This window comes from Labrus bergylta, chromosome 10 (genome assembly GCF_963930695.1).
Source record: "Labrus bergylta chromosome 10, fLabBer1.1, whole genome shotgun sequence".
Taxonomy (NCBI): Eukaryota; Metazoa; Chordata; class Actinopteri; order Labriformes; family Labridae; genus Labrus; species Labrus bergylta.
The window spans coordinates 14,081,665-14,108,780 of NC_089204.1; the positions used below are offsets into that span (position 1 = coordinate 14,081,665).

The window sequence follows — 27,116 nt, forward strand, 5'->3', positions numbered from 1 at the left end:
TTTCAGATCAAGTCCTTTAACATCTGCGACTAATTAGCCCGAGTAGCTGTATATGTGTAGATGTAGATGTGTAGATCACTGATAGTATAAGTCTCAAAGATTTGTCTTTTTAATTTCCTTTTTGTACCTTTTTATTCCACCATACTTTTCTGTTCTTTGCCTCTTCCAAATAGGTAGACTGTGTGTGTGTGTGTGTGTGTGGGTAGGTGTGGGTGTGTGTTTAATATTCAATAGCTCAGCAGATGAGAAAACTCCCTCAGGGCTCATTGGCTCCTGTTGACCACATGACCAGCCAAGCTGGAAGTGTTGATAGTTAATCCCATGTCGGCTCATCATTCGGTTAATTATCCTTGAGTCTTAAATGATTGATGCTCATATCTGGTTGTGTTCTTGTTTGGGTGTGTGTGCTTCCTCCTGCCTATTGTTTAAATGTTACATTTTTAGTATCCAGCTCGTCATTTTTCTTACCTCTACAGTAAGGTTTAATAAGGAAAAAAAACAAGCATTGAATAGAAGTTGGTGAAGATGGGAAGAAGATTCAACTGTGTAAAGTGAATGTGTCCTTTTTCGAAATGACTGACAGTTAGTTAGCCTAGAGGTTGGGTTGCGCACAATTTACAGAGGCTACAGTTCTCAAAGCGGGTGGCCCGGGCCCTGATGCTCCTTTCCTGTGTGTCATTCCCCATCTCTTCACCAATTTCCTTCTCTTTCCACTGTTATTTTTTTGTGTGCGGCAAATTTGATGAGAAACTTAAGATTGGCCATCAATTAACAACAAGAGAATAACTCAGGAATCTTTTTTTCTTTTTTGAGGTTGGTTGTCACTCTCAGGTGAAGCCGCTTGCTTCAGAGTGAGCTTTAACTTCAAAAGGAGAAGAAGAAGAAGAAGAAAAAAAAGCTAGAAACCAAAACAATTATGAACCCTGGTGTGCACTTGTTGTGCAAAGGAGCTGAAAGCTGCTCGGCTGTGTCTATTAACAGCCTCTCTCCATCCGTCATCTATGTGTCAAATGAAGTGGCTGCTTTAATTAACAAGCAAAAAAATAAAGCAAGTCAAAAATAAATTGCTTGCACTGGGAAAAAAAAATCTGATACCCTGCGACCGGTCATCTGCTATCTGTCTCACAAACTGTCAAGGCAAAGTCATGAAAACGCAACAATAACAAAACAGACTGATAGCAGCGTAAGAATGACAGCGCAGAAGAAACAAATCTGAAATATTCAGTGTGACTGTGAATGTGATTTGCGTGACTTGCTTGATGACGATGAAGCGATCCTGCTGTCGAATTAAAACAAAGCAGTTCTTGGAAAATTATTTCCTCTTACAAAGATAGGAAATTAACAAAACAGATGAAATATCCTGTCTATCCAGTCGACTTCTTATATAATTGAAGGAGGATTCTTTGATTCACTTTGATGTGTTTTTTTAGGCCTATATACCTTTCTCTAACATCCCTATTGGCTGAGAGAGCTTAACAGAGAGAGAGAGAGAGAGAGAGAGAGAGAGGCAACACAGAAACAGACAGTGATAATGACTCCCTGGGGCGAGCATGCCTTTTGGCCAGACCGCTTCCTCTGTCTGAATACATGACTCAAGAGTCACATTAGAATAGCCCACAGCATATTTAAGTGTGTGTGTGTGTGTGTGTGTGTGTGTGTGTGTGTGTGTGTGTGCGCTCTGTGCCCTTACTCCCTTGGGCTCATAGCAAAGCTGTGAATCCATGACTCAAGTGTTGGATTTGACTACTGTGATTCATTGGCTAACATTAGACCCACACTATGTGTGAGTGTGAGTTTGTGTGTGTGTCGAACAGGTCAGAGCAGTAGGGCAGAAAAAAAGATCCAGCTTGACATGCCCCGTCGGCAGAAATATTTTCACATTATTTTCACACTAATTGACGACTCGTGTGCATATTGGATTATGAAAAGCTATAGGCGTTAATGGAAAAAGGGAACTTTTTATAGTTTGACGAACGGTTGGAGGAACCTCGCTGCTGTTTTCTTTTCACCCTGCAAAAACTGGAAACTGTTTTAGTTTAAGAATGAAACATGAAGAAGGACTTATTTCACTGCTATTTCTTAGATGGTCCTTTAAAAAGTTCAACAGTGATTAAAGCCTGGACACTGTTTGGTCAGACAAGTCAATACAACATCAGCAACCGCCATCTTCTTCAATCAATCCATCAAACTTTATTTATATAGCACCTTTCAGACAAATTAAATTGCAGTTCAAAGTTGCTTTACAAGAGTGCAGGAAAGTTTTTGACGAAAAAGTAGTTCATGAAATCATTTGGAGACAGAGACTTAAACCAGTGTAAAAGGTTTTTAAAAGAAGCTTAATAAATGGACTGAAAGGACTTATATGGGTGATCATAGTTCTTCATTCAAAAAGACCTTTAAAACATTTCTTTAGTCATACAACCAAGGATGCAGAAAAGCACACAGTAATGGCCATGTAATATTATCTTGTTGATACAAGTAGCATGAACTGCAATACAATAACGCAGGCCATCTTACTTTAATGTTATTGGCCAATTTAGTGTTCCCTATACGTGTGGTTAAGTGCATTCACTGCTTCTTCTTTTATGGGATACCATATACTGTATAGTCAGCTGGTTGTTATCACAGAATGAAAAAAGTGTAGTTTTGTTTCAATTGGAATGGAGGAGACCTGAGGGACCATGAAGAAAGCGATTGCCTAATCCAAGAGGTAGACAGTGTTACAGAGAAGGTTAGAAAATATTTTATACTGTACTGTGAGTATGACTTTGTTTCCAAGGTCCAACTGGTGCAATTATTTTATTTAATAAAAAGGGCTTTAGGTCATTTTTTTTTTTTTTTTTTAAATATTGCAATATATATTGTGGACTTGATATTATCATATTGTGACATTTGGATATTGTGACATCCCCCGTGAGTAATGTACTCTCATTTAGTTCTTATAAGAGCAAGTCATTTTCTAATATTGACTAACAGCTAAGTATTGCAATCACATCTGTAAAGTCTCTCATCTTTCCCCGTTATGATTTGAAACACAATGATCAGCACACAGTCCTCATTATGTGGAATATTAAAAGGATGGCTGCTCTTTCTGCTTTCAGAAGTTGTTTTAGTCGGTAAATACATTTCACTCTTCTTCATTGTAAAGCTCTCTTTCTTCTTCTTTTTCTTTTCTCCGTGGCTGTGCCTCTTCATCAGAGTAGCTGTAACAGCTAGCTGGCTGCAATCCTTGTGATAAAGTCCAGAACAAAAAGAGAGCACATATGAGCGTATCAACTACTGTCAATTTTGGGGACAATTTCTCTCTACTTAAAGCTTTCTTTCTTGGTGAGTTTCCTATTATGTGTCCGTTTAGGCTTATACCAGTCGACATATTATGATTGTATTATTTACGGATGAACAATTGGATGTGTATGGTTCAAAATCTTAGTAGTGTATTGGCTTTCCTGGTTTCTGTTTCAGTTATCCCTCTTATAGATTGAAACACTAACAGTTAATATATAATAAAAACAATAAAAAAAATAACTTTAAGGTCAAATTGTTACTTGGAAAATGTGACAAAGCTGATTCTTGAAATTTGATTCAGATCATTTAAACATCTGTTAATCCTTTGACTCATTCCCGGACCGTCTCAGACGTGGGAGTCTGGTCTCTAAGTCTCGACCATAGAACAACAACAAAACTGCTATGCTCACTCTTTCTTTCTATGACTCCCAACCCGTCTACGGTTTCTCTCTATCCCTTCATCTTGCTATCTCTTAGCTCTATCTCTTAGCTCTCTCTCTCTCTCTCCATTTCTCCTATGTGAGGCCAAAACTCCAACAGCAGCATTAAAACAACATCAGAAATGTCTGAAACTATTCAGAGAAAGAGAAAAAAAAAAATAGCAGACTTGACCCTGCTTTCTCACCCCCCACCCCCACCACCCTCTCTGCTCTCCCAGCTTCTCTCTCTAGGGCTCAGTAGCAATAAAGGTGATTCATTCATATACCAATGTGATATATATCTCCGTCTGTCTTGGCCCACTGTGTAGCTGCCTCTGTGTGTCTTTTCATACGTTTCCCTCCTGTCTGCACACATTGCCTGAGCCAGAGCGGTGGAGGCGAACAATGGCCTCCCAGTACCTTGTCTGCCCAATGTGTACAAAAGAAGCAATACATATATGAGAATTGAGAAAAAAAAGTAAGTTATGTTGTGCAGCCTCTTTACTTTTCACATTGCAGAATGTTTTCAACAAAGAAAACCCTGCTGTGTGATATGGCCTTTGCCTGTGGTCTTTGAAGAGATTTCGATCCACAAAGCTGGCAGGGTTAAAGAGGGGAATGATACAAAGTCCTGTGTTAGGATAACGATTGTTGACCATAAACACTGAAAAGGGGACTTTTTGACAATGATCATCGCCGATTGGAGTTTTAACACATCATGGTTGACCTGACTTCCCTACAATTCAAATGCTGACTCATATTGGACAAGTTACGCTTCTGCATTGACCGGAGTGAACTTCAACTGTCCCCCTTAGCCTGGATACTAAAGGATTATATTTGAATTAGCTCAGTGCATAACATGAGCATTGAGTGGGTCTAAAATGTGTTGTTTGTTCCCAAAGCGCAGCCTGAGAGCGACATGAGTCCCTTCTGTGTTCTCACATACACTGTATCATCGTTTGTTCCTGACACGTTGGGAGTCACCAGGCGCGCTGCTGAGTGTGTTCTGAGAAGAACCAAGATGGCAGAACAGCAGAGAGTTTGGGGCTTGAGTTTGGACAAGATGCTGATTTGGAAAGAAAATGTATCTTCTTAAAGTTGAGTTTTTAATGAACGCATCAGATCTCAAAGCACTCTCTCTTCTAAGCTTTTATGAGAATTGCTTAAACTGTCAACATGAATGTGACCAGTTTGGGCTTCACTAAAGATTTTCCCTATCATTTTTGTGACTATATTATTTGTTTGTCTCACAAATGTCAAAGAAAATGTGCAAAATTCCCATTTCATATAGTATTGAGCCTGGAGCCAGCATCTACAAATAGATTATTTTATCCAACCCACCATCAGACACTCCATTGATTATAATGAATGACAAAGAGGAGCAGCAAGTGCTTACCTTTAAGAAGTTGGAAACATTAAATAATTGGCATATTTGCTTGAGAAATATCCCAAACCTTAAATGATCAAAACAGTTGTCATTTATTTTCCTTACATTTACTAATCCCCTAAGAGACTCATTACTCAACTCTACGATGGGTTTAATCTCTTGCTAGAAGAGATACAATCAAAGACACCACACCTTAGACACACCGCCAGGACCAAACTCTTAAGAGTTCTCTCACACAGGAGCTTCTAGCCCCCCCAGACCCCTCTTTAACACCAAACACTATTCCAACCAGATGTGATATTTTCCCCATATTTATTTGAGGATGAGAGATCGGGTCATGTGAGGTTTAAAATGAGATTTTCTGTGACTGTAGAAATCAATTCCGCCTTTCCAGAACAAATCCCAGAGCTGCTCTGATGTAGACCCAAAGCTGCAGACTGTTAGTTTTCCTTTTTTTCTCTCTTTTAGTTCCTTCAAGCAACATGTTCTGCAAGGGCGATATTTAACAAGAAGAGCGATGGATAAAGCCAAAAAAAAACCTTCAAGTGGAAGAGGATGGAGGAAGAAGAAAATTGATCTTTAAGTTAACACATACGTTCCAGAAGTTGCAAAGATGTAACCATTAATTGTCATCATAATTGTTGTTAAGAGAAAAGTGATAACATGCAAATGAAGGACACCGGAGTGAACGATTGAAAAGACAGAGTTTGGACACACTGAACTCAAAGACATGCGGACGAGCAGAGTCGGTGTATTAAAGTTCACTTTGGGTGTCTCGTTTCGGTGGCCGGCTCTTTGCGGTCTGTTAAAAGCTTAAAAACAGAGCAGCGCTGAAAACAGACACCCAGCATTTAGCTCACACCACGAAACCTGAGGCTTAATTTGCCTTTCAATTAGAGGAACTAATAGGCTTGAATGTGTGTGTGTGTGTGTGTGTGTGTGTGTGTGTGTGTGTGTGTGTGTGTGTGTGTGTGTGTGTGTGTGTCTGTGTGCTGAAGCGATTACCATGAAATATGTGCGAAGCTTTCTCAGCATTTGCCAGAATAGACGAATAGACACACACACACACACACACACACACACACACACACACACACACACACACACACACACACACACACACACACATGCACACACAAATACAAATACACGCATATACACACTAGCTCAAAGTTAATGGGAAGTTAGTCTTTGCAGGGTGTTTGTGTGACCCTACAAGATCCAATATCTGCTATGCACACACACACACACACACACACACACACACACACACACACACACAGGCACACACGTACACAAACACACAAAAAGACACACAAAAACAATTTGTCAATTTGTTTATCCATAATAATCCTATCTTAACATAATTAGTGTATTTGAACATGAATTAAAATCAAAAACTGAATATTCTGGGACTTCCACAACATACTATAATATTATACCCATTACAACGTTAGATATCTTTTTCAATACACTTTTTTTTTTTTTTTTATGAACGCTGCCAGCTCAAAGATGTCCAGAAAATTATTCAGGGTCTGCAATTAGTATCTGCACTTAATCTAAGAAGTAAGTTGTACGTTAACAAGATAAAGTCCAGAATGCACACAGTACACAGAAAAGAAAATGCTGTAGAAAGGGTGTATAAATGGTAGCATTAGTCAGAACCAAATCCTGTCATCTTTCCTCCATCCGTCTGAAGGTAATGTACTTTTGTGTCACGGAGCTTTGATAGCTTTTTGATGGAGAGAACAGTCTGAAGAGGATCGGTTTCAGCGGCGAAGCAGATCTGTTTCCTCTTGGGAAACACAAAAAGCATCATTTGATGCCCTTGTAGAGGAGGAGGCAGGGTTATCCAAATTGAATGTGGACTGACTTAGCTTGGAAGCTGTAAACGCAAATTGGCGAGTAGCGTTCAGAGCCTTGGAAGAACAGTTTTTTACACCTATTTCTAACAATTTTCTGTTTGGTGTTTATGAAAGGTGGTGGCATATTTACATTTTTATTCAGGGCAATTTAAGAAAACAGTCTATAATAAAAGCATTTATCTTTGAAGGCATTTTGCTGTGTATCAGTATCATTTATCTGTTTCAATACAGATTAACAAGTTTAATTTCAAAAGTTTTTGAAGAAAAATTACTTCAATCACAGTAAAAGTTACTACAACTTCGAGAAAAAGTACTGTGGAACTTCGACAACAAAAAAAGTTGTGGCACGTTGTGTTCATTTGGGGATGCTAAATAAACACAGCTGATAATGAAATAGAAAAACAATGAGCTGAAACGTCGCCTCATTAACGCTGCCATTGTTGTGTTGGGGAAGACTAATTCACACTCAGGAGCTAAATGATTTGGCTAAAAGCACTTCATTTCATTACATAAAAAAAAGAAATTACATGTGTGGTTTTGTTTCACGTTTGCGTGTTTTGATTAACTTCCCAATTAGTGAGATTCACTCTAATTTGTATGGAAATAAAATGCAGTTTGTGGTGAATTATGGACACTCCAAACAATTCTTTCTGCTAATCAGACGGCTTTTAAAAATCCTTCTGTGAACATGTGATGTGACTTTTGAGTATATTATTTAGACACTATGCTTCATTGTCTCTATCCCTGTGACCATTGAACGCTATCTCACACTTTCATATCATGCATTTAAACAAAAGGGGATCAACTGCATGACAAAATAAATATTTGAGATATAGAGAAAGGTGCTATTGTGTTGGCATCAGTCATGGAAATTAGGAGTCGTACCTCACCAATTACAAGTTGTTGTTTTTTTTGCAGTGACGGGAGAATTTGCTCAACCTACAAGTCAAGGGGGCAGGTAAATTAAGGTAATGAAACAAAGTGGTTTGTGACAACAATCAGCGTAAATTAGAATCCCAATCTCCTGCTTGTTCTGCTCTGACTTGATGAGCATGTGTCTCTTTGGGCAGCATGGATTAGCGACTGATAGATTTATGAATCCACCAGTCACAGTGGCAGGAAGGAGAAAAGCTTCATTTCCAACCCTGGTTTGCATGGTAAAAATTCTAAATAAATACAATTTTAAAAAACTCTTCTGCGCTCATTTTAAGGTAAAAAATGTAATGTTTTGTAACAGAGATGAAAGTTTTCTTCATTGTAGAAGTCATACAAAATGCAAACTGGTACAGGCATCATCCTTCCATATAAGCTCGGACTATAACATCTGACGAAAAACTTGTTTTCAATAAATTAAAACGTAATAAAAAAAAAAAATCAACAATTCCATTACTGTAGAGTGACTCTTTCAGCGGGGAGCCTTGCTCTGCCGTTCCTGATTGGCTTTTTAATTTGTGAGGAAATCCTCTGGGATGAAAACAAGTTGGCGACCAAACCAATCAGCCCTCTGTGTTCCTCCAAATGAGCCGCCCGAACAGACAATGAAAACAACGGGCGAGCTGACGAGATACAGTTAAGCTGAAGACGAAACAATGTAGCGCCAATTAGCCTGCTGACCGCTGTTTATTGGCTATTGGCTTATATTGGAATGCCCCTTTCAATGGCTTTAAATTTGTGGCTATTAGGCTTTTCACTCAGGACAATTGGAACAACGAACTCTACATTAGGGGACGTTTGCGGTTAATTACGACGAGTAATCTCCGAAATGGGCAACACTAAAATTAAAAGTGTGATAATTAAAAAAAGGGTGACGTTATGAACTGACTTGCTCTAACGACGATGTAAAAATGGACTTGAATGGAAAGTTTAGTAGAGGCCGCTCTTAATTAAGCAACACTTTAATTGTCCATTTCTATTCGGCTCTGTCCTTCTCTTTCTTTCTTTCTTTCTTTCTTTCTGTAGCGAGTCTGTTTGTCCTTCTCCCTCTCTATATATATATCCCTCGTCTTTCTTCTCGCCTCTTTTCCTGTCACAGTCCAGTGGGATCCCTCATAGCAATTATAGCTTTGCATTACAGTGTTTGAATGACTCTGTAATTACTGCGAAATACTTTTAGAATGTACTTAGGACTGGAAAATGAATATGGATAATCATATGGTGCAGCAGAACATCACACAGTTGTGTTTTTTTTTTTACATTCTTGTTTATCATATTTCACTTCTTATCCCTCTCTTTGAGGAACTGGCGCATGAACCTCTGACGCAGCCAGGCTTTTTTCTGCTTTTACATCATTTTAAAGGGGAAGATGTGGATTGCAATTTTGAAGATTTGACTTGCTGACAGTTGATAAGAGTTCCTGCAGCCTCTGAATGTAAAGTACTTTTTTGTTCAGTGAAAAAAATAAACATTTGTACATTCCAGTAAAAAAAGTGAAGTTTTAAAAAAAAGTTTGAATCAAAGATTGCAACAGATTTTTTTTTTAAATATGGTGTCAATACTGCAGAGCTCAAATACATCAATGTTTTCTAACACTCCTAAAGGTAATGAATGGAGTTATTTATATTCCAACATATTAAGAACATCTGCAGGGGTCCAGAGTTCACACTCACTTTGTCACCAGATCATGACACTGTGTCTGCAACTTTTGATCTCACAGATGGAGTCAGAGACGGATGACTACACCACAAGACTCGCAAAGACAAACACACAGAGGGAAAAAAGCTGCTGCTTAATCAGAAAAACAGACATAAACACATAATTCCTGGAATCAAAATGGGAGAAGGGGGAAAGTTATAGGAGTGTATGCTATGGAAAAGAAAGCAAAACCTGAGACCCTCTGTGCCTCCTGATTACTGTCTTACTCATTCCATTTGTGTGTGTGTGTGTGTGTGTGTGTGTGTGTGTGTGCATGTATGTGTGTGTGTGTGTGCGTGTTTTGTGTGTGTGTTTTGTGAGGGGGGTTTTAAGTGTGTGGTTTTGGTCTATAGCCCCTAAGGGAGGGGCAGAAGGAGCGAGGTGGGGGATGCAGGATACGGCGGCGTCTGGGATTGATTTGAGGCTAAAGGAAAAATAAAATAGCTGAGATTCTTAAAGGCTCGGGGAGCGGGGACAGACGACCACAAAGAAATGAAGAAAGGTAGGAGAGAGAGAATGAGAGGCCACACAACCACAAGAAGAAATGGGGGAACATCAAATATAAAGAACAGTTTATACTGCCACAATCAAGTCTGTGAGATCACAATAAGTACAATGTGGCACAATGTGTCCAGGTTTTATTAAATCTTCTCTTTGATTTGTCCAATATCCACTTCAGCACTCTTTTTTACAGCTCAGACTGTCAATGCAGCCAGTAGGCTCTTGTTTTTGGATTAGTTTTATCCAGGAAATAAGAACACCGGCAGGCAAATGTTTTTTTCGCAACTTGAATGTTTTGTTCAATTAGACAATCTACACCAATGACAGCATGATGACATTTAACACCCTGAAACCCCATTAAGCCATAGACCTTATTTGAGGCATCTAACTGAAAACCCATTCAAAACACATATAAACCGGGGCGCCGGTGGCACAGTGGTCCAACAGAGTCCAACTTGTGGCTCCTTTCCCGCATGTCATTCCCAACTCTCTTTCTCCCTGATTTCTCCCAGTTCTATCCACTGTCCTATCTCTCCAATAAAGGCACAAAAAGGCAAACAATTATTTGTCATTGAGTATCAGGACTGTTTCACAAGAGCGTAATATGAAACTGTAGCAACTAATATCAAGAACAGGTGTGTTCTTCATATACATAGAAATACATTTATATAGAAAATTCAGAGAATTTCTGTAAAAAGTGGATTTAAAAGAAAAACAAGCAATAAAAATTCAAGTTTTCTGCTTTCGAATGCCCTGAATTTTACAACCTTCAGTACTTGGACAGTAACAGCAGAGAGGTCAAAGGTTCAAGTTTGACTGAAGCGATGTCAAGTTTCTTTCAAAATAAACAAAAGCTAATATGTGCATGAGGGGGCTTTAACGGAACAACATGATGCATCAGTTTCTCCTTCTTTAAAAACTCCACTTATTCAGACCTGCAATGCCAAATCACATAAATAATGAATTAACCTTCAGATTAGCCATTTTTTCCTCGTAAACTGTAAAAACTGTGAATCACCACACTGCAGAGGGCCAGTGAATGTCCCATTAACCGATCAGCAGGAAGCTCGTTCATCTTATTAGCAAAGCTCGTTAAAAGCGACCACAACACTGATGAGCGCTGTTGTGTGTTATTGGCCCCATGCAGCAGTAAACACAGCTGCCAAACCGCAGCAGACGGAGAAGAAAGAAGCAGGTGAAGAGAATTTATGCTGCCTTCGAGTCCACTGCAAACAATGCGGAAATAGACAATGGATGACAGGGAAATGAAGAGATCTTTCGGAAAGCAGTAGAGGTAAAAAAAAAAAAAAAAAAACGGAGAAGGAAAGAGAGCAACAGAGTGAGGGGGATTTGTGTCCAGCTAGGTTAGCCATGTGCGCGTTCATGCTTTAGCAAGCTCAGCGAGTCTGTTCCAACGTGATGAATAGAGACTAAAGATATTAGAATATGAGACAGAAAGAGAGAAATAGATATCAAAGGGAGGCTGAGAGGATAGGAGCTGGAAATCCTCTTTTTCCCCATTCTTCCTCATAGAGAAATGAGAGAGTTAATCCCCAGGGGCTTACATTTGTTGTTTTTTTTGCTCTCTATCTCGCCGTATTTCAGTATCTCTGCCCTGTGACATCATCCCTTCTCCTTCCTGATCTTTGCTTTTCCTCCCTATTTGATTTTCTGCTCTCAATCTGCTGGTAACCATCAGATCTCCATTATTTGTCCTCATCTTGTTGACTTCCCTCTGTCCCAGAATTCCCATCCTCCTCCCCCCCACTCCCCCTTCCTCTCCATCCCTGTTATTCCTTGCAGGGTTTACGATGCATGGTAATCTCACCGCAAACACATTTATCTGCTCATTCTTTATCTTCTTCCCTCTTCTTCTTCAGCAAGGCTCTGCTTATAGGATATTTACATTTGATTTGTGAATATGGAACAGAGTGAAGTGTATTAACAGAAGAGAGCAGAGCAGAACAGAACGGAAGAGAGCAATGAAATGCAGAACAGGAAAAAACAAAGAGGAGAGGAACATGCTGAAACGGAGCAGTGATTACAAATTCCGAGCACGGCACCAAAGATAGAGTCCAATGCAGAGCAGAGCAGAGTCAAAACGAAATCAATATGAGGTCTTCATGCAGGGGTTAGAGAGAAGAAGGTCTGTTCTCATCATACAAAAAAAATGACAAAAAGAGTTAAACCATCCCATTTGTACGTTGATGGTTATCTTCCTTCAACCCACTCATTTAGGTCACAGTGTTTTGTTGTTTAGTTCACATTGAATCATGTACAGGTGGCTTTATGGAAGTGCTGGCTTGCTTGATCAAGCCAAGCCTGTAATCTCATATTGGAGGATTGCTCTATATATATTGCATCCCTTGAACCCTCCCTTAAAAAAGCAATTTCCCCTCCATCCTGAACATTTTTTTCTTTCTTCTCCTGATGGTAGATCCTTTAAGCTTCCAAATTAAACTTGGTCACCTGATTTCCTCTCTCAGTTTTCCCAAAGCTCTGATGATGACTTCATCATTTGTGCAGGTTGTTATATCTGCAAACATGTAGGACAGATTTGGACACAAAATATGCTACAGCAGAGCGGAGCTTCCAAGAAGTTCACCGTATTTGCCAAATGAAATAAGGTACATTTGCTTCTCCTTCTGCCCATACATGCGCTGCCCTTGTGAAAATGTCCCAACATTGCGCATGTGTGTGTGCAGCCCTTACTGCTCGTGACAACCTTTTCCTGCCAGTATACCCTAATACCCTATGGAAGGATCCTCCTCCTTCTGAAGATGCTACACAGCTATCCACCCTGACCTCCACCTGCTGTTGTGAGAGCTTGTCCGACACAGATAATTGGACTATCCACAGACATACAGAGTAGCCAGCCATAGGGGAAAGGTCGGGAGGTCGGGAGGTCCGGAAGCTTTTTTATCAAACATATAACCCTGACGTGTCAAAGTGAGAACGTCATTGAACTGTGATAGAACACGTCAGGGTGCTGAATGTTAGTAATATGCTCAAGATCAAGATGCATTCTTGTTATATGGTATTGAGGATTACCATCTCTTTTGCTGATATTTGTCAAACACTGAAGTCTGCTTCCAGCTGAACGGTCACACCAAAACACTGAGGGGCAGGGTTGACACAGAGGGACATTTACTTTCTCATGATTGAGTATCATATATATATATACATGCTTGTAAAATGTACAGGGAGAGCGTGTCGTAACTTGTTAGTCAAAATATCTTAGAAAAATCAACAATATAAAAAAGTAGCTGGCTGTAATTAAGAGGCTAGTCTTGACAATAGCCTTGGCTAATAATCTGCCGGGATACAAATGTTTAAGGCCAGATCCTGAAAATAACTCGGTCTGAATGTCCTGGAAATATCCAGAAAAAAAGGCAGGTGATGAAGTGTGAAAGGGACTTTTGTTAAACTTTGGCTCCCTGTTGTCAAACAGTAGTCCTAATCATCAGCTTAACACTTCTAGAGATTAAAAAATATATATTGTTTTGCTCTTCCTTTTTTGTGCTTATGTTTAAATAGACCCTTGAATAGATACATGTGAGAGTTTGTGGCATGGCCTTTTTAAGATTCCAGGGTATCAAAGTTCAAACATGACAGGTGAACTATTCGCCAATCTTAGTAAGTTCCCAAGGCATTAAAAAAAGGCACATGAATGCCAGCAACACCCAATTTAACGTTATAATGTAATGCTACTGTCAGGTCTTTTCGGTGCTTTTAAGTACGGTAGATTTTTATTTGGTGAAATAAAGCAGCAAATAGGCCAACCCTCAAGTGTCAATCCACACAGCAGTTTCATCAAAGCTCACGCACTGACTTCCCTGGCAATAAAAAGAGAGTGAAAAATATAAAAACCCTCTCACTTTGGATTTTGTGAGCAGCTGAAAGCCCAACGAGTCGGTCTTCAAAACTTCTGATGTAATCTTCTTCACACTCGTTTTTAGGCATTAAGCTGATGCTCTTATTCAGAGTGGCACAAGGCTGAGTGCAAGAGTCGTATAAAGCTTAAACCACAACACTGCAAATACTACAAAAGACTTCCAGGGAAGAGGGTGAAAGCTTCAGTCAGCGTCCAAACAGCATTTGTCGTGAGCGTGTTTCTGTTCTCTTGGAAATGATCAGAGACAAGCGATTGCAGCATGAGCGAGCGAGGAGGGAAGGGCGGTCGTTTTTATCCGTGAGGGTTCCATTAAAGGATTGATGTTTCAAAAGAAGCCCGATATGCAGCTTCTTGCCATTTTTTTCTGATGATTCATCCGCCCATCTGCCATCTCATCCACCACCAACCAGCTAACAGCCTGTCTGCAGCTTAAAATCCGCCTTTTTGTCATTCTTAAGTGGCCACGCATTCAACAGGTAATAAGCTGATTAATCACACCCACTGCCAGCCTCACTGCAGCCTCACGACTTCCTGAAGTACACGAGCAGTAACACACAAACACAAACTCTGATATCCCATCAAGACAGCAGCGTAGAATGAATGGAGAAAAAGCTGATAGAGTCAAAATCAAATGTTGTACATGTCCCAAAAAGCAGCAATTGGTTTTAATCAAAGATCTGTATATATGAACATTGAGTTATTAACAGCATTGGAGACAAACATCCTTAAATGTCTGAGAGTCCTGGGATTATTAGACTTCATCCTGGCCTCTCAAACTGTCACTTTCTGCAGCTCACTGGACCTCTGGAATCTGGAATAATTTAGACACTCAGTAGCTGTTTGTGTTTGTTTGAGCGGGCGGATGGGTGGGAATGGGCAGCGTCTTTAAAACTCTCGCCAGGTTTTTCTTGCTATTTTATTGACGTGTGTTTTTCTATATCAAGCCCTCTATCAGTCAGACTGCTGGGTAATCAATACTGGTAGAGGGCATTAAAACTCACTCTCTCTGTGTGTGTGTGTGTGTGTGTGTGTGTGTGTGGGGTTGTGTTTGTGTAAATCTATGGAAAAGGAATCTTCTTGCTGCTTATCTGTCCTCCCAGACACCCATCAGTGTCACTTTTTAAAGATGTATGACCCTGATAGCTACATTAAAAAAACAAAAAAAACAAAAAACATTTTCTTCTTTGCTTTAAACTCCCAAGAAAGGCAAATCAGCAAGGTGTTGCACCATCTTTATGTATTGATCGTATGCACGCATGAGACTGCTGCACTTTACATTTTCTCCTTGGTGTGTTAACAGTAGGTGTTGCATTTAATTTTGTCGTGTTTTGCAAAATGTCAAAAACATCTCTGTAGGTTATCGACATGATTTATAGCTGTGAAATTAACCAGAGCTTGAACCATATACATTTTCTTTAAAGAACATTCATAAAAGTATCTACCCTCCTTCCCTTTTACTGAAGATGTTACTGGCATCTCTTGTTGAAATCATGTTGTTCTTGCTCAAGATCCCATTGTGCTCCAAATTTGGAACCATCACAAACAAACACGAGAAATAAGGCACAACTGCTAAGAGGAGCACTTGTGACCTGATTGGCCCACTTTTTGAGGCTCTCGCACACAGCATATCAGATGATAAGTAGATCAGAAAGCCTGTTTTTTTTAAGTTTTGATGTGATTTCATAAAAAATCTTTGGCAGAAGCACACTCTCGTTTCAGGGGGAATTATTTGTTCAGTAACTCATCCTGGAATCATTACACTGCAGCTTCACTTCATCTACAATGATGCTGCTGTAAGCATTACACTTGCTGTAGTTTATGCAGGAGAAATCAGCAAGGCAAGTAAAATGAATGTGCTGCATACATGATCTGCATGCAAACAAAGCCGAAGCAATTTTGGAGCAGCAAGAGAGCGTCTTGAGAATGAGAATTAAACTTACGTGTAAAAAGAAGTGTGAACTGATCCTTGACGTTTTAAATCTCAAGTGTTTTATTAAATATGTGTATCTTAATGAAGCTGTCGTTTTGGGAATGTGCAGGTTAAATGTGCAGCTCTGCAGACACGATTAATTTGACCAAACATCAACATTTTGAATGAGGGAAAGATTTACATCATCTCGTGTCATAACATTACAAATAGCCAAGGTAGGTAATGGAAGTGTTTCCTAATACTCTCTCCGTACATTTCTCTGGGTGTAAACCTTAATACAGATTGAAAGGATTGAGATGAAAAGCCCGGCTACGGCTGCAGCTACACACACAGGAAGATACATTTGATGGTTTTTTTTCAGGGGCAGTATGAAAAAGAAAGAGATGGTACTATTCTGGAAGAGAGAGGTAAGGTAAATGACAGAGAGAGAAGAAGGAGGGGGAATGTGACCTTACTGCTTAGATAAGCCTTTTAGTTTCTAAAAAGCTAAAAGAATCACACACACACACACACACACACACACACACACACACACACACACACACACACACACACACACACACACAGGATCTTTTTGCCAGTTTGTCTGCCACCGAGTTGTTGCTGTGACAGGAGAGGTCATGTGGATGAATGCCTCCTATTATGGGATATGTGCTTAAATCCTTCTTTGGGGGTCAAAAGGTTAAACATCCAATCAGCACTCAGCGTGGCTAAAGCCTTTTGAAACCAAGAATCATGATAAGTTAGCAGCTGAATCAATAGATGTCAATGGGGACAAATTTCATATGGACTTCAAAGTATAATCCAGGAAAAAAACCCAGACGCATAAAGAGCTTAAATTCATTTATGTCCGATTGATATACATTTTTAAAGGGCGACGTTGAGGCTTACAATAGCAGATACTTTGACCAAATTTTATGTCTTTATATTTTGTCATCCTTGTCATTTACTGCAGTCTATTTTTCCATAGTGCCGAAGGAGAGCTATCAACTGTTGCATCGTCTCTCCGCCCAGCTTGCCCAACTCTTACTGTAGAACGGAGCGCACACTTATTGCTAATATTAATATTGTAAACAATGTTATTCCTCTCGCTCATCTGTTTACAACCTACTTTTTCTGTGCGTGTCACTCCCAACACTTTTTTTTCTGTAAGTCTTTCTACCTATTTGTCTTTTTCCAGCTTCCAGCCTGCAGTTGAAGGATTAGAATGTGCTTTTCTGAAATCGTCTCGTCAGCCTGCCAGCCACTGATAAGCACACTCAGGATCGATTAGATCTGCCTTTAATCTATTCAACTTTTTCCAGGCAAAAGGAAAAAAAAAATGCTTAGTATGGGAGATGTGAGGTGCACGATACGGTGACTTTGGGAACATGTGCCCAGAGGGCAAATGCATTGTAAGCCACATTTTCAGCCATGAGATCATATTTAATATGCAATTTTACAAGTCCTCTTTAACAAACCGCTGTAGGCAGAGACAAGCTAAACAACTGAGAATCATTTCTATTAACCGTGAAGGACAGAGATCATTACTGAGAGAGGCAAAGACAGGAAAATGGCTTTATAAAGAAGGAAGGGAAGGAAAAACACACGATCTAATATGATAATAAACATGATAATATAATGAAAACATAAATGATAGAGTCTGAAACTCGAAGTGTGCTTTCACCCATCACTCTCAATTTCTCTCTGCTGAAAGAGTGGGAGCTGGTTTAACAGAATGCTAAACAGGCTAGTGGGGGTTGGACTGTCGATGCCAATTTACAGATCTTTTGATTCCACTTGCACAAAGATGAGACAAAAATGTCAGAACGCACCTTTAGCTCATTACTGGTGTTGGATGTGTAGATAGTTAAATCCTCTGCAAGATGACACAGATCTGCCTGAAAAAAAAGAGAAAAGGAAACATAGATTAACGATGTGTAAATACTACCAATTACTAAGAAGGAAATGGTTCAAGGGCACAATATATTAAATGATATAATTAGATATCGAGTGTAATATGCCATACTGTTTTGTATATAATTCCGCAGGATGTGGAGGAAAATTTGTAGTATAGTAGGAGCAAACTTATAAATATGTAATGCATTAAAATCCGCTTTTTGAGAATACTCAAAATAGATACATGTGCAAATTTACACATTTGCAACTTCACAATCAAACCTCTACAACCTCTAAAAACATTTCTCACTCTCAGAGTTCTCATGCATTGATACAAAATATTGAGTTTAAAAATTGTTTTCAGCAATGCTAGAACTACATTCACAGAGACAGCAGCAGGCTGACAGCCATCCAGTACAGATTTTGGTTCTCTCAAACACTTTATTTTGCACCCACTGTCTCCTCAAATGTAGTCCATTGCACTCTCTCATATCAAAACTGTTAGGCTGTCGTATTGCATGACTGTGGTGAGTCATGGATAAATACTAAATAAAGAGATTTAATTTATGTGGTACAGTACTGCTCTTAATTCACAAGGCAGGTTCCTGGGTATACGGTTTATTACCGCATCTATCACATCCTAACAAGAAATCGTGCTCACCCTAAGACAAAAATGTCTTTATTATTGATTGTTAGGAAGCTGTCTTGTTTTTTTTTATCTTAAATTCAGTTCAGATTCAGAAATTCTGGGTTCATTTAATGTGCATACTGCTGGTCTAAGGTAACGTACCTAAGGGCTTACAGGGAAAATACGGGACAAAACTATATTTGTTTTCTTTTGAAAAAGCTTTAGTGAGATAGACAATATTTGAAATTCTAAAATATGTCGCTGTCAAAGACAGTTTAGTAAAGCCAGTTTGCACAGTACATTATGCACAAGTGAGCACATGATAAGAAAGGTACCACCTCATTTTCGGCCAGTGAATCCTGATTGAGACAAGCATGAGAAAATATCTTATAATAAAAATCCTTTTTCTCTAAATCCAAAGCCTGATTTAAACAATACATCTGCGATGTTTTCCAGGAACTACAAGAAAACATTGTAAATTGCCTCTTGCATTGCAAAGTTAAACTCTAAAATTGTGAGAACTTTCACTGAGCCACTTTACTTTAGCGATTGCTAAAACCAAAGTATTGAAGTCCAAGGTGCCTCCTCCTCTTCTGTCTATTTATCATGAGATGTGGAGTGTTTCTGCTTGCATGACACACAGACCTTGGAACTTCAAATTGAAGTAGAGATAAATTGTGCTAAAGGAAGCTTGAGAAAAGCATTGGGCTTGATACAGATTTTTTTTCACCTCTGAAAATACACAGACAAATCTGAACCAGTTGCATTAAAATAATTGTCTGGGTCATGGCTCGATAAGAGGGTTAGATAAGCAGACATTGGTTATGGAAACCATTGGCTTCATGTTTCCATGGCTTCCCCAGATCACCTGAGGTGTTATCTGGGCAGACAAATGAACAGGACATGCTCACTCCTGCATCTGTAACTACCAGTGAGAAGCCCCCGAGCAAGCTACTTAACCCTGTCCTGTCCCAGTGGAGGGGCTCAGGGGCCATGGTGGTGGTGCTGAATGGTTTTTACAGAGCAGCTCCCCAGTGTGACTGTGAAACAGGTTATTACTGGAAATAGAAAAAGGGATTTGTGAAAACCTTTGGCGGGTTAAAAACAGTTAAAAAAAAAACAGAGAAGAAGGCCGTCTAGAAACACAAGACTTTCTGAAAGAATATATTCCCTTCCATGTAGTCATTATGTGGGTGTGATGCTACATCAGTGAAGAGATGAGGAAAAAGTACTGACGAGGGAGATATTTCATAACGTTCTAATGGCTAAATATCAAAAGGCCAAAAAAGTGCAGTTATCTTCTGTGCCACATTTCTTTTTATCCAGATCTTTATAAATGTGCAGTGGGAGATCACGCAGCTGGGAGGACTGAATCTCTGTGATAATTAACCTCCCTGGCTTTTTTGTAGATCAGACGGAGCTCTTTAGAATATAAGACATGTAATATCTGCTGTATGTTTTTTCTCTGACCAAAGTTGTAACATTTAAAAAAAAAAAAAGTTTGAAATGTTTAATAATGGAATGTGAGAGTTGCAAAATCTCAGTGCTTTTAGATGACTGGAGCATTCTTAGAAATCTCTAATACATTTGGTGAACTAAAAACGTAGCTGTTTTTTACATTTTTTTATTTTTGGCCGTTTTCACATGAGGCACGATTGTTTTGTACCATGCCCGAGCATGATAGCCGCCCCCTCCGATACCCCCAGAATGTCTGCGTTCACATCAGTAACATCAACACACAACACGTACTTGCGCTATTGTGTAAATAAACAGTCCGATACAGCAACCACTCTGAGTCTAAATCCATCCTGCTTACTGTGGATGTTTTTGTTATTTCTGAGACGCCAACAACGACGATCTTACTGCGTCCACGTCTACCATTCAGCTTCGAGGGTGAACTATGCCCTTGCTGCGAGGATTCAATGGTTTTTGGTGCGGTAAGAGAGGTTTTGAATCACTTCGTTTTGCGATCCACTTCATTGTTTGAGCACGGTTGCGTTCACATCTCAAGTAAACATGAATCGTGCCCAAGACCACCTCTTCAAGCAGTACCCCCGAGTACCATAATGAGTACGGTACGTTTGTGTTTGCACTAATTAAATGAAAGGGACTTTGGGGTCAAGCATACTCAGATCCAGGCCTGGGTCCCTCAAGTGAAACCAACCTTAGTCTTTATCCTAATCAACCGCAGTTCTTCCAATGGCCACTTTAGACAAGTTCTGAACTCGAGTCATTCCTTGCAGAGTCATGATGCTGAAATGCTCAAAGTGTTTTTTATCCTGGAACAGACAATGGATTTGGTGTCTCCATATCATTCCCTTATTCATGACAAATGTCCGCAGGTGCTTGTAGGCAATATTTTGATTACTGCTCATTTCAATCAAGAATAATTTTGGAAAGCCAAGATGTGTGTTTTCCCCCCTTAATCATTTGGAAGAAGCAACAGTACAGTGAAATTTATAGCACGTTTAACATCAGCTCAACTGTCAAGGCCACAAACACCTTCATCATCAGCAGAGCCCTCTAAGTAATCATTATCATTCACTGTTGGTAATATCCCTCCAGTATAACACTAATCACCATCATGTTATCATTATTGTCATGAAGCAGATCAGCCTGCTTTGTATGCAGAGAGCACCAACTCCTTTCACCTTGTTAAAGACAGGGGTGGGGGAGAAAAAGGATTTTATCAGAGTATCTGTAGCAACACGTGCTGACTCAGCAACAATGCACGGCTCCGTCCGTCATTACATCGCAGATGTTTTAAAATGGGCAATGCTTTCTGAGGCTGCTGCACTAATCATCATTGTGTGATATGAGCGATGCCACTGTGGAATTATAGCAATCACTATTGTGCTATTGTTATTATCATTCTGCGGCTAAATCTGCCTGCTTTGTATGCGGAGACGATTGAGCTCATTCCAACCAGAAAATGACAGCTCGTTATGTGAGGGGAAAATGGATTTCACCGTGTTGTGGTATTGCAAGGGACCCTGAGACAATACTGTCAATACTATAAAGCACTGTCTGAATTGGTTCTTGTGTGAAATGTGCCATGCATGAATAGAGGCCTATTGATTGGTCGTCTTCTGCCGATGACAGTTGCGTGCATGTTTCACTGCATGCACACAGACGTCTTGAAAGCGATAATATTTTCTATCGATTTCATTTTGATGAATTACATTCATATATCTGAAGAACGATTTTCCGCACAATAAACACAGTGAGATCCTACGACTCAAATGTTTTTTTCTGCAATAAAAACAATCAAGATGAAAGACATTTGGACGATGATATGATGAATGAATGCACCCCAACATAGCCTCAGATGAACAGATTGTTGTTATGGCTGCTGTGTGTCTCTAATAGGACAGTTCTATGCTCACGCAGATCTGAACAAAGGATGGTTTTTAATTTTGGAGCTTGCATTTGGACATGGGATAGATATTACTTTAAAACTGGAAGTGATATTGGTCATTTTAATACTGGAGCACATGGGATATTTTTAGAGATGGCAAGTTAGTTATCAATCACTCTTTTATAAGCCATATCTGCAAATGTTTAGTAACGGCTACCCTGTCAACAAAAATAGACTTCAGCCCTCATAGTTGTTCATTGGAAACAAAGCTAGTACTCCAAGTCAATAAACAACAATAGCTTGTGACAGCCGACTCTTTCCAAAAAAGCTAAAAGCTCCTGTGGGGAGTTGTAGCTGATTATGAAACAGACTGTATATTTATGCCTCTATACGAGGGACAAAAGCAAACAGGACCATAAGTGAGAAAACGGACAATTTGTAGTCTATTGTTTATTTTCAATACTAATCACTGCCACCACCTTTATGTCAGTCAAGGAAATTAAAAGCATGCTGCTGTTATTTTCCCTTCTTTTTTCACATCAAAGATTCTCACATTGAAAAAAATTCCAACATAACTCTTTCTCCACATCACCAATAAAAAAAATCACAACTTTTTGGTTCCTCTGAACCTTTGTCAAGTGTGTGACACTTTAAAGAGTTACAATGAGTGAGAGGAGATATATTCGGTACTGCTTCGTCGACAGGAGACACCAAAATTGTCAAAATATCGTTTATAAGTTCCCACCATGAAGCTTGAACTGGAGCTTAACTTCAGACTCAATCTGAATGTTTGGGAGACTGACCTCTGCCCAGGTGGCATCACTGGAGAACATGCTAACACAGCTAGCTCATGGGTTACTCAAAGATTGCTTAGCCAAGTTTGAAGATACAGAACTGAACACCTTTTGAGCACAGTCACACGCAACTTACATTCTAATAAACGTTAGAGCTGAGCCATGTTTGATTAGCAACGTGTCCTGATGTTCAAAGATAAATTATACATTTACAATGATATTTTATTGTGTTAACTACAAGTGATCAAGATTGCTTATTACAATGCATGAAACTGGATAATTGTGTTCCTCTATGGTTAGTATATTTTGTAAGAGTCCATCCTTTTCTGTTCACAAAAGTCGTGATGAAAGGACGTTGGCTACGGCTGCTATAGGAAGAAGGTCATGTTGGGTAAAAAACAGTCATCATCTCTAAGCTCAGCTAACAGTCATTGCAGAAAATAATTAGAAATCCCTCTTTTTTTGGAACAGTGTGCAAACGTTGAAGCCATGCAGACTGACTCAAACAAAAATGTATGATATTTGTACACACACACACACACACACACACACAACACATGCACGCACACACACAACACACACACACACACACACATTTCTCATGAACACATGCAAACAGACAGCTTGAAATCCAGCCATTAGTGTTGTGTCTGTCATTAGCTAAAAGGCCTGAAGCTGGAGTGAGACCAGAATAATTATTCTGATTATAGTCCTCTAGCTGAGCTCTATCCAAACACATAACACTCCCTTGGATTAAAAATCTGGTGTTTCATCTGGTTTCTAAATCAAGATGCTGGGATTTACTCCACGATAGCAGCCAACATTACAACAGATACTGGAGAAAAGCCAAGTTCTTTTCAAACTGATCTTTAAGGGGCAAACTGTGATTGCTGATACATTGTGTGGAAAAGTTTGAAGCCATTTCTTCTTTTACTGCTATTACAGGGCGGTAAAACAGATAACCTCAACATGGAAAGATGTGGTTGTATGCGAGGGCGCTGCAGTCATCCCTGACCCTGAACTCCAGAAACAACCTCTGCTGACCTCATTCTTCACTCTATGGACATATTCTGGGAGGTGCTTGTCACTCAGGACTTTCCTCTTCAGCACTAACTGACCACAGCAGTTTGATACACACCATCTGATCAGCTGTAAGGTTTAACAACCCTTTAAAAAAGAAAACTTGTCTTTTTCTCCTCTCCGCTCGGCGTAACAGTAGAAGATTTGACTGCAGCTCACTTTAACACCATGTGCTGCAGAAAAACTAATTTATAAATTGTTTGTTTGATAGCTAGCAGCTTAAGACACCCATGATTTGTAATTATACTATCTCCTGTCAGCGAATGAGTGTCTATGTGAGGAAGTGATTATGTGCATGAAAGTGAGACTGAATATGAGCTTGTAACTGCGAGCATGTGTTCATGAGTTGGATGCTCTCAGTGCGGTGAAATGATGCAAGCAGAATGTGATAGCGGCTTTGAGGATCAGCACAGTGGGCGCAGCTGGTAGCTGCACACACATACGCACCCTTACACACACAAACACACACATATTGGCTGGCAGGGACTGGTGGATCCCAGCTGTGTGGGTATTATCAATGCGCCAGGATGCATTCACAGGTGCATGGGCACATAGACAAGCGCATTTCATTGTAAGAGTGAGTACAAGGTACTGAAGTGTAACCATGTACCAGTCCACCGTGAACACACAGTTTCCCTGTGAGTTTCCCACACGCGTGCTCACATTGACATTGAAAATCATTCTGGGGAAAAGTGACAACTCCAGGAGGTCGAAAGTCTTAATTTAGTCACAGTATGTAATCTAATCACTTAGTGTTTTCAACTTTGTGACTCTTTTATGTCCACAATCCTTAAAATTATTCCGGCTGCACATTCCTTTCATATATTTTATCGTTCGGCAAGCACCCTCCTCCTCGTCCTCTTCCTCCTCCTCCTCCTACTCCACTTCTTCCTCTCACCTTCTTTCTGACTCATTGCTGAGTCTAAAATAAAATGCTGCACAGGAGATGCAGGTGGCGGGCAGTTGCTTTACAGGGGGATTGGCTGGTAACTATAGGCCTATATTTTTATCTCCCTCGGCTCAGACGTCCTGCTCCCACAATAGTGCTACTCCTACAACACTTACTCTAGACAGCCGTGTATTTTTCCACTTCCTCATCTGAAAATATAAGCCTGCTTCTCTGTCAGATGCTCTGAAATAGCTCTATGTGGTTAGATAAGCCTGAAAGATAGAAGTCAGTGTGATGGTTCTTTCCATCTCAAGTGTCTATAACTTTCTGTCTACCCTTGAAAACTATAATTTGTATTTTCTTCATGTTATACTGGCATGGACTTTTGGGCATTTTTTTGTGCCAATTTTCCGACTCATCTCTATCTGGTTCCATTTGGGACCTACAAGACGAATGACCTGATGTTGTCTGTAGTCTCTGTATCACTGGGATAAAGCTATGAAATACTTATTTTCTTAAGCACCAGGTCTGTTAAGGTTAAGTTGGTTGTAGCTTGTATTGCAATGCTGTCATAAATGACATCCATATGGGTGTTATGGGTAGAATTAACAGCGAGACTATGTTTATTTAGGCCAATGTGTAAGCCAAAAATGTGTCTGGTTGTTTTTTATTGTGTTTCTCAGATTACCAATTTTGTTTTTTAGTTGTTATTTAGAGACATGCTTCTCATACACAGGCCCGAATTACACACACATGCACAAACAAGACCTGTGCACATGCATTAATGGAGAGATGTCAGAGTGGGGCTGCTACACAGGGAGCACACCAGAGCGGTTGGGGTTCCATATTTTGGTCCACACAGGGTATTGAACCAGCAACCGGCAACCCTCCGGTTCCCAACCCAAGTCCCTACAGACTGAGCTACTGTCGCCCCGAAGTAGGTGTAGCAATTTTTTTATTCAATTTCTCTTTTATCATAAAACCCTGATTGGACGTCCACATCAAAATGACATCATCTACCTAGAACAGCATTGAAAGGCTTGTTTTTGTCGTTAACAGTTATAATGACAAAGTAAACATGTGAATGTTGAAGTGTTTGTGTACTATATGACATCAGCTACTTGAATAAATGTATAAGCCTTTCATTAAACATAAGCTAAACAATATAAGATAAGAAGGTATTCACTATATGTGGTTCGATAAGCCTGAAAGATAGAAGTCAGTCTCATGTATTTACATGCAATAACTTTAAGTATAACTGCAGTCATTGGAAAGTGCAACTCAGTACTTTTTCTAATTCTGCAGAATATATGAACAGCAGATGTGGGTGTCAGGTCACCAGTATACCCTGCACTGCAAGAGTTTGATTTTTTTTTTATTTCACCTCTGTGTCTCAGAGATACTTATAGATACTTTTTACATGAACTATCAGACAAAACAAGCCTTACTCTCAGACTAATTTGAACAAATCATTAGGCCAAACTATAACTATGTTAGCCCTTGGATCCTTAGCTGTCTAAATATGCTGCTCTCTCAGCGTGGCTCCACTGGCTCAGCTAATTTTCACTGTATCAACGTGTCATGAAGAGTCTAAGGCCAGCATGATGCTAATGTGATCTGATTTTCCCGTCTAGACTTTGTAATTTCATTGTAAGTCCATGGGACAAAGTGGATTTTTTTAAAAGCAGCACATTTTAAAAGAGAGATATCAGTGTTGTGTTTTGATGATTTCTCCGTGTAATGAAGCTCGTTATATTCACTGCTGTCTTCATAGTTTGTTTCGATCCCTTGAGAAGGTAACGTTGCTGATTAACAAAACACTGCCTGTGATTTGAAAATCTCTGATGTACTTTGTAGCTCTTAAGTCTTCACCCTCAGCATTCCCATGGTCAAACAAGTTTTAAATGTATCGCTTTAAGATGAGAGGCTTTTATTAGCCTCTCAGGGTTCTTGTCTGCACAACCTAATCATTTGCATCTTGTGTATTTCTTGTTTCTTCACTTTCAATCATACGCTATATTTTTCTTTTTCCATGTTTATCGCTGTGCAAAAAATAATAAGGACGCTACAAACTCGACTTTCTTGTTGAAGGATTCAAAAGAAAACTCATTTTGGGTTATGTTGTGCATATGGTGGTAACCTCATTTTGGATTTGGTGTTAAAAAATAAATGGGAGTACACCGAGCTGGTGGAATAGCTGATTTTAATGTACAGAGCTTCTTTCTGATGGAACTTGTAAATCTTCCCTTTTTGCTGCAACCAGTCTGCATCGCTGCCTGGTGTATTCTGCAACATCACTGCAGCCTGTGTCACAATTTTCCTCTATGATAATGTGCAACCCAGTGTATGACAACAAAAGGAGACATAGCGACACAGGAAGAGAGATTCTCTGTTTCGTAACTGGCGGACGATGGAGAGACTGAGGGGGGGGGACAGCAGAGAACAAGAAAGTACAATGGGAAAATCTGAAGCTGGTAGACATAAAAAAAACATAGACACAAGTCTCAGAGTGACTGCCACAAACGCACACACACAAACACACACACACACACAAACCTGCATACATTATCATACAT

General features: G+C 39.7%; 1 protein-coding gene across 2 annotated transcripts in view; it reads right to left on the bottom strand.

Moving 5' to 3' along the window:
• cdh11 (cadherin 11, type 2, OB-cadherin (osteoblast)) overlaps window positions 1-27,116 on the bottom strand; it is a 93,738-nt gene that overhangs the window by 33,108 nt on the left and 33,514 nt on the right. For both annotated transcript variants that reach the window (XM_020645652.3, XM_065959309.1), the window contains one exon: window positions 17,728-17,793. The gene's annotated coding sequence lies outside the window, so the exon portion shown is untranslated. The remainder of the gene's footprint in view (window positions 1-17,727; window positions 17,794-27,116) is intronic.